Raw genomic sequence first — 7,407 nt, 5'->3', positions numbered from 1 at the left:
TGAAACCTACGAAGCTGAAGTAGACACTCTGCCAAATTCTTCATCTACTTTAGCTATCCCAAGTTTTGAGCCACAAGAGTAAGAAATTCCACTACGGGACTTCATGCTGGATATAGAATCCGATCTTTTTGCCAATTTTGGAAATATTTCAAACTACCATTCTATTGACAAACCCCAAAACGGCCAATTTAGCATTTATTTACCAAGTGAATATCAATTGAGAGAGCTTATCTCAGTAATGAGTAGCGAATGGTTGGAGGAATCAGAGCTTTCTTCTGATGTGATCCGATTGGACACACCCTCTATAACTATACGCTGTGCTTATAATTCTGATCGATTTAATGCTCTCTATAATCCTGTTGTGGGGATCAACATTATGTCTGAATCCTTTGCACTTAAACTATTTAAAAATCTTATCTTAACCCCCACAACAAAGGTCATAAAGGAATCTTCGGGACGATTAGTCCCCAGTCTTGGAATTATTAATGTCCTACCTCTTACAGTAGAAGGCTCCATGGTTCATTTGAACTTCTATATCTTTGATACATGGGACTTCGACCTGTTAATAGGACAACCTTTTAGAAGACTCCTTTATGAAGGTCATACTGGAAAGCTACACATTTCTTTTGGAAAAACTTTTCAATTCCCAATGATAATTTCACACTCCTTAAATAATAAGGCCGAGTCATATCTTTTGCCTGATCCTATGGAGGAGGTAAAGGCTGCATCTCTAGAGCTTTTAGATGAACCAGACTTAGAAGACGAAACTCCTTTCTTCACGGAAGAAGAAGACGAATCTTCCGAGCCTGAACCCTTAGATGAGTTTGCAGAAACACCTAGACCCCCTATAGAGCTTAAAACTTTACCGCCCGGTCTTACCTATGCTTTCCTAAATAATAATCCTGAGTTCCCTGTGATCATTAGCGATAAACTCACTCAGGATCAAACTCTGCAATTAATGACCATTCTTGAGAAACATCACTCAGTTTTCGGCTACTCACTCCAAGATCTTACAGGAATCAGTCCTATGATTTGTACCCATCGTATTCCAACAGATCCTTCTGTTGCACCCTCTCGAGAACCCCAACGTAGACTTAACAACACTATGAGAGAGGTAGTTAAAAAGGAAGTTATTAAGTTGCTGCATGCAGGGATTATATATCCTGTGCCGCACAGTGAGTGGGTAAGCCCAGTACAAGTTGTGCCCAAAAAGGGAGGCATGACAGTTATTATGAATGAAAAGAATGAGCTAATTCCGCAACGCACCGTCACAGGATGGCGGATGTGCATAGATTATAGAAAACTAAACAAAGCCACGAGAAAGGATCACTTTCCTTTACCTTTCATAGATGAGATGCTAGAGCGATTAGCAAACCATTCATTCTTTTGTTTCTTAGATGGATATTTAGGGTATCATCAAATCCCGATCCATCCCGATGATCAAAGCAAAACCACTTTTACATGCCCTTATGGAACTTATGCTTACCGTAGAATGTCTTTTGGGTTATGTAATGCACCAGCTTCTTTTCAAAGATGCATGATGTCTATATTTTCTAATATGATTGAAGAGATTATGGAAGTTTTCATGGATGATTTCTCTGTTTATGGAAAAACTTTTGATAGTTGTCTTGAAAACTTAGACAAGGTTTTGCAAAGATGTGAAGAAAAGCATTTAATCCTTAATTGGGAAAAATGTCATTTTATGGTTAGGGAAGGAATAGTGCTAGGACACTTAGTGTCTGAAAGAGGTATTGAGGTAGACAAAGCTAAAATTGAAGTAATTGAACAACTACCTCCACCTGTGAATATAAAAGGAATTCGAAGCTTTCTTGGCCATGCTGGTTTTTATCGTAGATTCATAAAAGATTTTTCATTTATTGCTAGACCACTTACTCTTTTGCTAGCCAAGGATGCTCCTTTCGAATTTGATGATGCATGTCTAACATCTTTCAATTTATTAAAGAAAGCACTCATCTCTGCACCAATCATTCAACCCCCTGATTGGTCGTTGCCTTTTGAAATTATGTGTGATGCTAGTGATTATGCTGTGGGGGCAGTATTAGGGCAAACTAAAAATAAGAAGCATCATGCAATTGCTTATGCCAGTAAAACTTTGACAGGAGCTCAACTTAATTATGCAACCACTGAAAAAGAGCTTCTGGCTGTTGTCTTTGTCATTGATAAATTTAGATCTTACTTAGTTGGAGCTAAAATAATTGTTTACATGATCATGCTGCATTAAAATATTTGCTCACTAAAAAAGATGCTAAACCTCGTCTGATTAGATGGATCTTATTACTCCAAGAATTTGACTTAGAAATAAAAGATAAAAAAGGAGTAGAAAATTCTGTTGCGGATCACTTGTCTAGAATGTATTTTAAGAGTCCACAGGAAACCCCCATCAATGATTCACTCCGGGACGACATGCTCTACGGGATTAACAGGTCTGACCCCTGGTATGCAGATATTGTTAATTTTATGGTTTCAGGGTATGTACCACCAGGAGCAAACAAAAAGAAGCTTATTTAAGAAAGTCGTTCACATATATGGGATGAGCCATACCTCTTCCGAGTATGCTCTGATGGCTTACTCAGGAGATGTGTGACCACTGAGGAAGGATGGAAGATCATCGACAGATGTCATTCATCACCATATGGAGGTCATTATGGAGCATTCCGTACACATTCAAAGATCTGGCAGTGTGGATTCTATTGGCCTACAATGTATGAAGACACAAAGCAATATATCATAAGATGTGGGCCATGTCAAAGACACGGAAACATAAATACAAGGGATGCAATGCCACTCACCAACAACCTTCAGATTGAGCTCTTTGATGTCTGGGGAATAGACTACATGGGTCCATTTCCTCCATCAAAGAAGTGCGAGTACATCTTGGTGGCTGTTGACTATGTCTCCAAGTGGGTAGAAGCATTACCTTGCAAGCATGCCGGCAACGTCAGTTTAAAGAGGATGTTTGAAGAAATTATATTTCCAAGATTTGGAGTTCCCAGAGTAGTGATAAGTGATGGAGGAGCACACTTCGTCGACAAACGCTTCAAGCAATATCTATCAAGACATGGAATCCGTCACAACGTCGCTACCCCCTATCCTCCTCAGACAAGTGGCCAAGCAGAGACTTCCAACAAACAAATCAAGAATATTCTTCAGAAGACAGTAAATGAAATGGAAACGGCATGGAAAGACAAGTTACCCGATGCACTCTGGGCATACCGGACAGCATACAAGACCCCAATTGGAATGTCTCCATACCAATTGGTGTACGAGAAGACTTGTCATCTACCTGTTGAACTAGAGTTCAAAGCACACTGGGCCATAAAGAGATGGAATATGGACCTAGATATTGCTGGAGATTATAGAAGAATGCAACTATCAGAATTAGAAGAATGGCGAGAGAAGGCATATCACAATTCAAAGATCTACAAAGAAAGAGTCAAGAGGTGGCATGACAAGAGAATCAAGAAGAAGGAGTTCACACCCGGAGATAAGGTATTACTTTTTAATTCTAGGGTGAAGCTTTTCGGGCATGGAAAACTCCGGAGCAAATGGGAAGGACCATTCAAGGTAATCAATTCATCATCCCACGGAGCTATCACACTTCAAAATAGCGAAGAAAACAAGTATGGGGGAGATCCCTCAACATGCCAAAAACACTCCAACTACACCACTCCACAATTCAGGTACACACTCTGCACACTTTACTTCATACATACATTTATTTTGGATTATGCAGATTACTGTTTCTGACATAATAAAATAAAAAGATTAAAATATTTCTAATCATGATTAATCTCAATCTGTGTGTCGGTGTTTTCCCCCCGGGGGGTCACACCAACAAGTAAATTTGTATGCGTGCTCCCTTTCCCAGATGGTGATGCAAGAAGACACGGAGATTTATCCTGGTTCGGGCAAGAGAAGGCCCTACGTCCAGCGGGGGGAGGGGAGAGAGTTTGTATTATCTTGCACCTAAGTGCTTGTACAGGGGTGAATACAAGTGCCGTATGAAGTGTGGAGCTCTACTACGTGTGAGCGTGGTGTTATATCCTGTTCTATTCCTGAGTCCCTCCTTTTATAGTCCCAAGGAGAGACCCAGGGTACATGTATAGGCGTCAGAATAGGAGTCAATAGCAGCATGGAGCGCTGACCTACTCGAGGCTTCCGTACCGGCGTGGCCTCGAGCCGTCCCGTCTTGGTAGCCTGGCGATGATTACGCGTGCTCTGTTATCCTGCTCTGCACCCCGTCTTGGATTGGTTTACCGGATGTGCGCTCGTACGACCCGACGGCAAATCCGGCGGAGTGGTTGGGATGTGGTCAGTCGACACCCAACTCGTCCCCTGGAAGGATCCCTGTCTGGTCGAGGTTCGGACGCCGTACATTGTGCTGATATCTGGAGTGCTGACTTCAGATGTCTCGAGGGGGTCCCGACTAGACGTTCCATCCTCGTTTCCCGCATTCTGACATATCCAGGGTCGTCTGGTGGGAAGACTGCAAAAAGAACAATGGCACAGATGCCTGTTCCCTCATCACATCTCCCGTGACCCATGTGTTAGGTGGGGAAGCGTCAGGTGCATTAAATGCCCTGGCTCTTGTGCGCGCGTCAGGCGGCGGACGGTGTCCTTGCTCTCGACGCCTCTTGATTCGTTCGAGACCGCTTCCATATTCGACGGCAGTTGGCGCTCGAGCGCTGATCGATTCGCTCGACGCTACTTCCGTCTTCGAGGCCGCGGCCGTCGACGGTTGCGCGTATGTATGGACGGGGCGTCGAATCGAAGATCTAGTCTTATGTACGGATGGTCTCGTTATATGTATTGTTGAGGGTACCCCTTGTTGATACCCTCGACAGTAGCCCCCGAGTCTCCATTTGAGCGCTGGCGCTCGAGTGGAGACTTTTGTTTTTACAGTCGAGGTTCCGTGGGGGCGCGCGAGCGACCCCGCGGGGGTAGCTCCCGAGCCCTCGAGGGAGTATTTAACTCCTTCGAGGGTTATTTTGCCTAATTTGCAGAGACACCGTCGACACCAGTGGTGGAAGGTTCTGATCGGCTTTGCCTTGCGAGGAGGATTCGACGTACTCTCGATAGAGCGAGCGTCTTCCACTCCAGATCGAGTTTCTAACGGGTAGTCCAAGTGAGAACCTGTGCCCCTTTCGAGGGGGTCAGCTGTAGCCCGGAGGCGTTCTCATAAAGCTGGGTCGACGTGGTCGGGGATACCGGTCTCTTTCGATAGAGTCCAGCGGCTCGATGCCTCCCGTCGGGGGGATTCCTCTCGACTGTCTCGACCCTACCTTGGACATCGCCAGCGAGTTTTCGAGGCAGGCCTCGATCTTCGACCGCTCGCTGGAGATCCCTAACTCTGGTGCTCGAGATCGGCTGTCGAACCCTTTCGGCGGGCCAGCCATCGACCTCTCGAGACTCTCGCGGGTACGCCCCTTGGCTTCCAAGGGAAGGTAGTGGCCATGACGGTTCGCCTTTCTGCCCGTTGGGCGCGTCTTTTTAGGCGGGTGACGTTACTACACTGTATCGGCGTGGAATTCGGAACGCCCTGCCTGTGAAGGGGTAAAGACTGTTAGGTAGCGCATTAATGGGGGGACGTTACCTCATTTCCCGGATCTGTCCGTTGGCGGATTGCGGCCTATAAATACGTCGTGGCGCCGTCGCCGTTCCTCTTCCTTCCGCCCTCTCACTTCCATTCTCTCGTTGCCTTTGCCTCCTCGCTGCATTAGCTCTCTCGCCGTCTTACGCGCACACGCCTCCTCGTGCAGTAGCGGATCCACCGCCTCTTCGGCCAAGATGCCTGTAAGACTCATCGCCGCCGACGACTGGCGCCCGTCGTCGATGACGGAGCGCCGGCTGTTAGAGCTTGAGAAAGAGGGATTGCTGCGCCACCGTACCTCACTATCGTCGCCGGAGTGGATTGCGCCACCGGCGAGTCACAGGGAGCCCCAGCCGCCCGCAGGCTACGTGGTGTCGTTTGCCAAGTTCCACCGCCACGGCCTGGGTGCTCCCCCGAGTCGCTTCATGCGGGCCCTCTGCTTCCACTACGGGGTGGAGCTCCAGCACTTCTCCCCGAACGCCATCACCGTCGCGGCGGTCTTTGCCGCCGTGTGTGAGGGCTACTTGGGGATGATGCCGCACTGGAAGCTGTGGCTCCATCTCTACAGGGGCGAGCTCTTCAACGCCCCCACTGGGACCACCGGCGTGAGGAAGCCTGTGCGGGCGGGTTGCCTCAATCTCGTGCTGAAGACGGGGAAGTCGGAGAGGCCGCGCGAGTACATCCCGGTGGGACTGTCGACCAACCACGCCGGTTGGGACTCCCAATGGTTCTACCTGAGGAACGACGACGACCTGCTGCCCGCCTATACCGGGCGCTTGATCACGGAGCGACCGGAGAATTGGACGTACAGCGTCGTCCAAGTTCACCAATCTCGACTCGACCCCCTCCTCGACGCCATGAAGAAGCTGCGTTCGGAGGGCTTGACCGCCGCCCTCGTTCTCTCGGCCGTTCATCATCGGAGAGTTCTCCCTTTGATGTCTCGGCCGTTGAGGATGGACGAGATGGGCCCCGGCGTTTCATCTCGGGACCTCGAGGTGTGCCGGATGTCCAACGAGGCTCCGGCGGATGACGAAGTCGCGGCCCGAGTCAGGGCTGCAATTGCCGGCGATTTTCAGCCGGAGCGTGTTAACGGCTTCCCCATGAGGCCAGACGCCGGCTCGATAGATCTGGTATGTTTTCTTCTTGCGCGCAACCTCGATTCTGGGTTCCTTTTCTTCCCCTCTCCCTTTCTTTTCTAAGTCTGCCTTCATTTTGACAGGGACGGATCGACGTCCGGTCCTCAAGGCCTCCGGTAAAGGAGGACGAGGCCGATCGTGACAAACGGCGCCAATCTGCCGAAAAGCTAAAGTCCGCCAAGGACTCTGCCAAGAAAGGGGAGAAGAAGAAGAACCTCGACCGTCAAGCGTTAGAGGCGCGTCGGGCCAAATCCAGGCAGAGGGGGGAGCCTGAGGAAGAATCCCCCAACGATGATGATGACGACGACGACGACAGTGATGATTCTGAGGGGATGGCGTCACGTCTCGACCGGATCCTCGAGGGCCCGTCTCGAGGCGACGTCGACGCCCCCCGGACGGAGACGTCAAGGGAGGGTCCGAGTGGATCTCATCGCCCCCGGGCCGACACACCTCCTGCGCCCAAGACGGGTCAAGACGCATTGCGCCCTCCCCCGGCGCCCAGAGAGAGCGGTCAGGCTAGGCCCCAGGTGAAGGGGCCACTGACTCGCGGTCGCGCCGCGGCCTCCGAGAAAGGAGGGGCCGGCCGCAGGAGCGCTAGTCCCGGTGCCCGTCAGGCGGGAACCGACGCGCCTAGGCCGGCGCCCGCCCTCGAGGGACCTG

The sequence above is a fragment of the Sorghum bicolor genome, chromosome 10, assembly GCF_000003195.3.
Source record: "Sorghum bicolor cultivar BTx623 chromosome 10, Sorghum_bicolor_NCBIv3, whole genome shotgun sequence".
NCBI lineage: Eukaryota > Viridiplantae > Streptophyta > Magnoliopsida > Poales > Poaceae > Sorghum > Sorghum bicolor.
The sequence above is the reverse complement of the archived record's forward strand: the minus strand, read 5'-3'. Positions refer to the sequence as shown.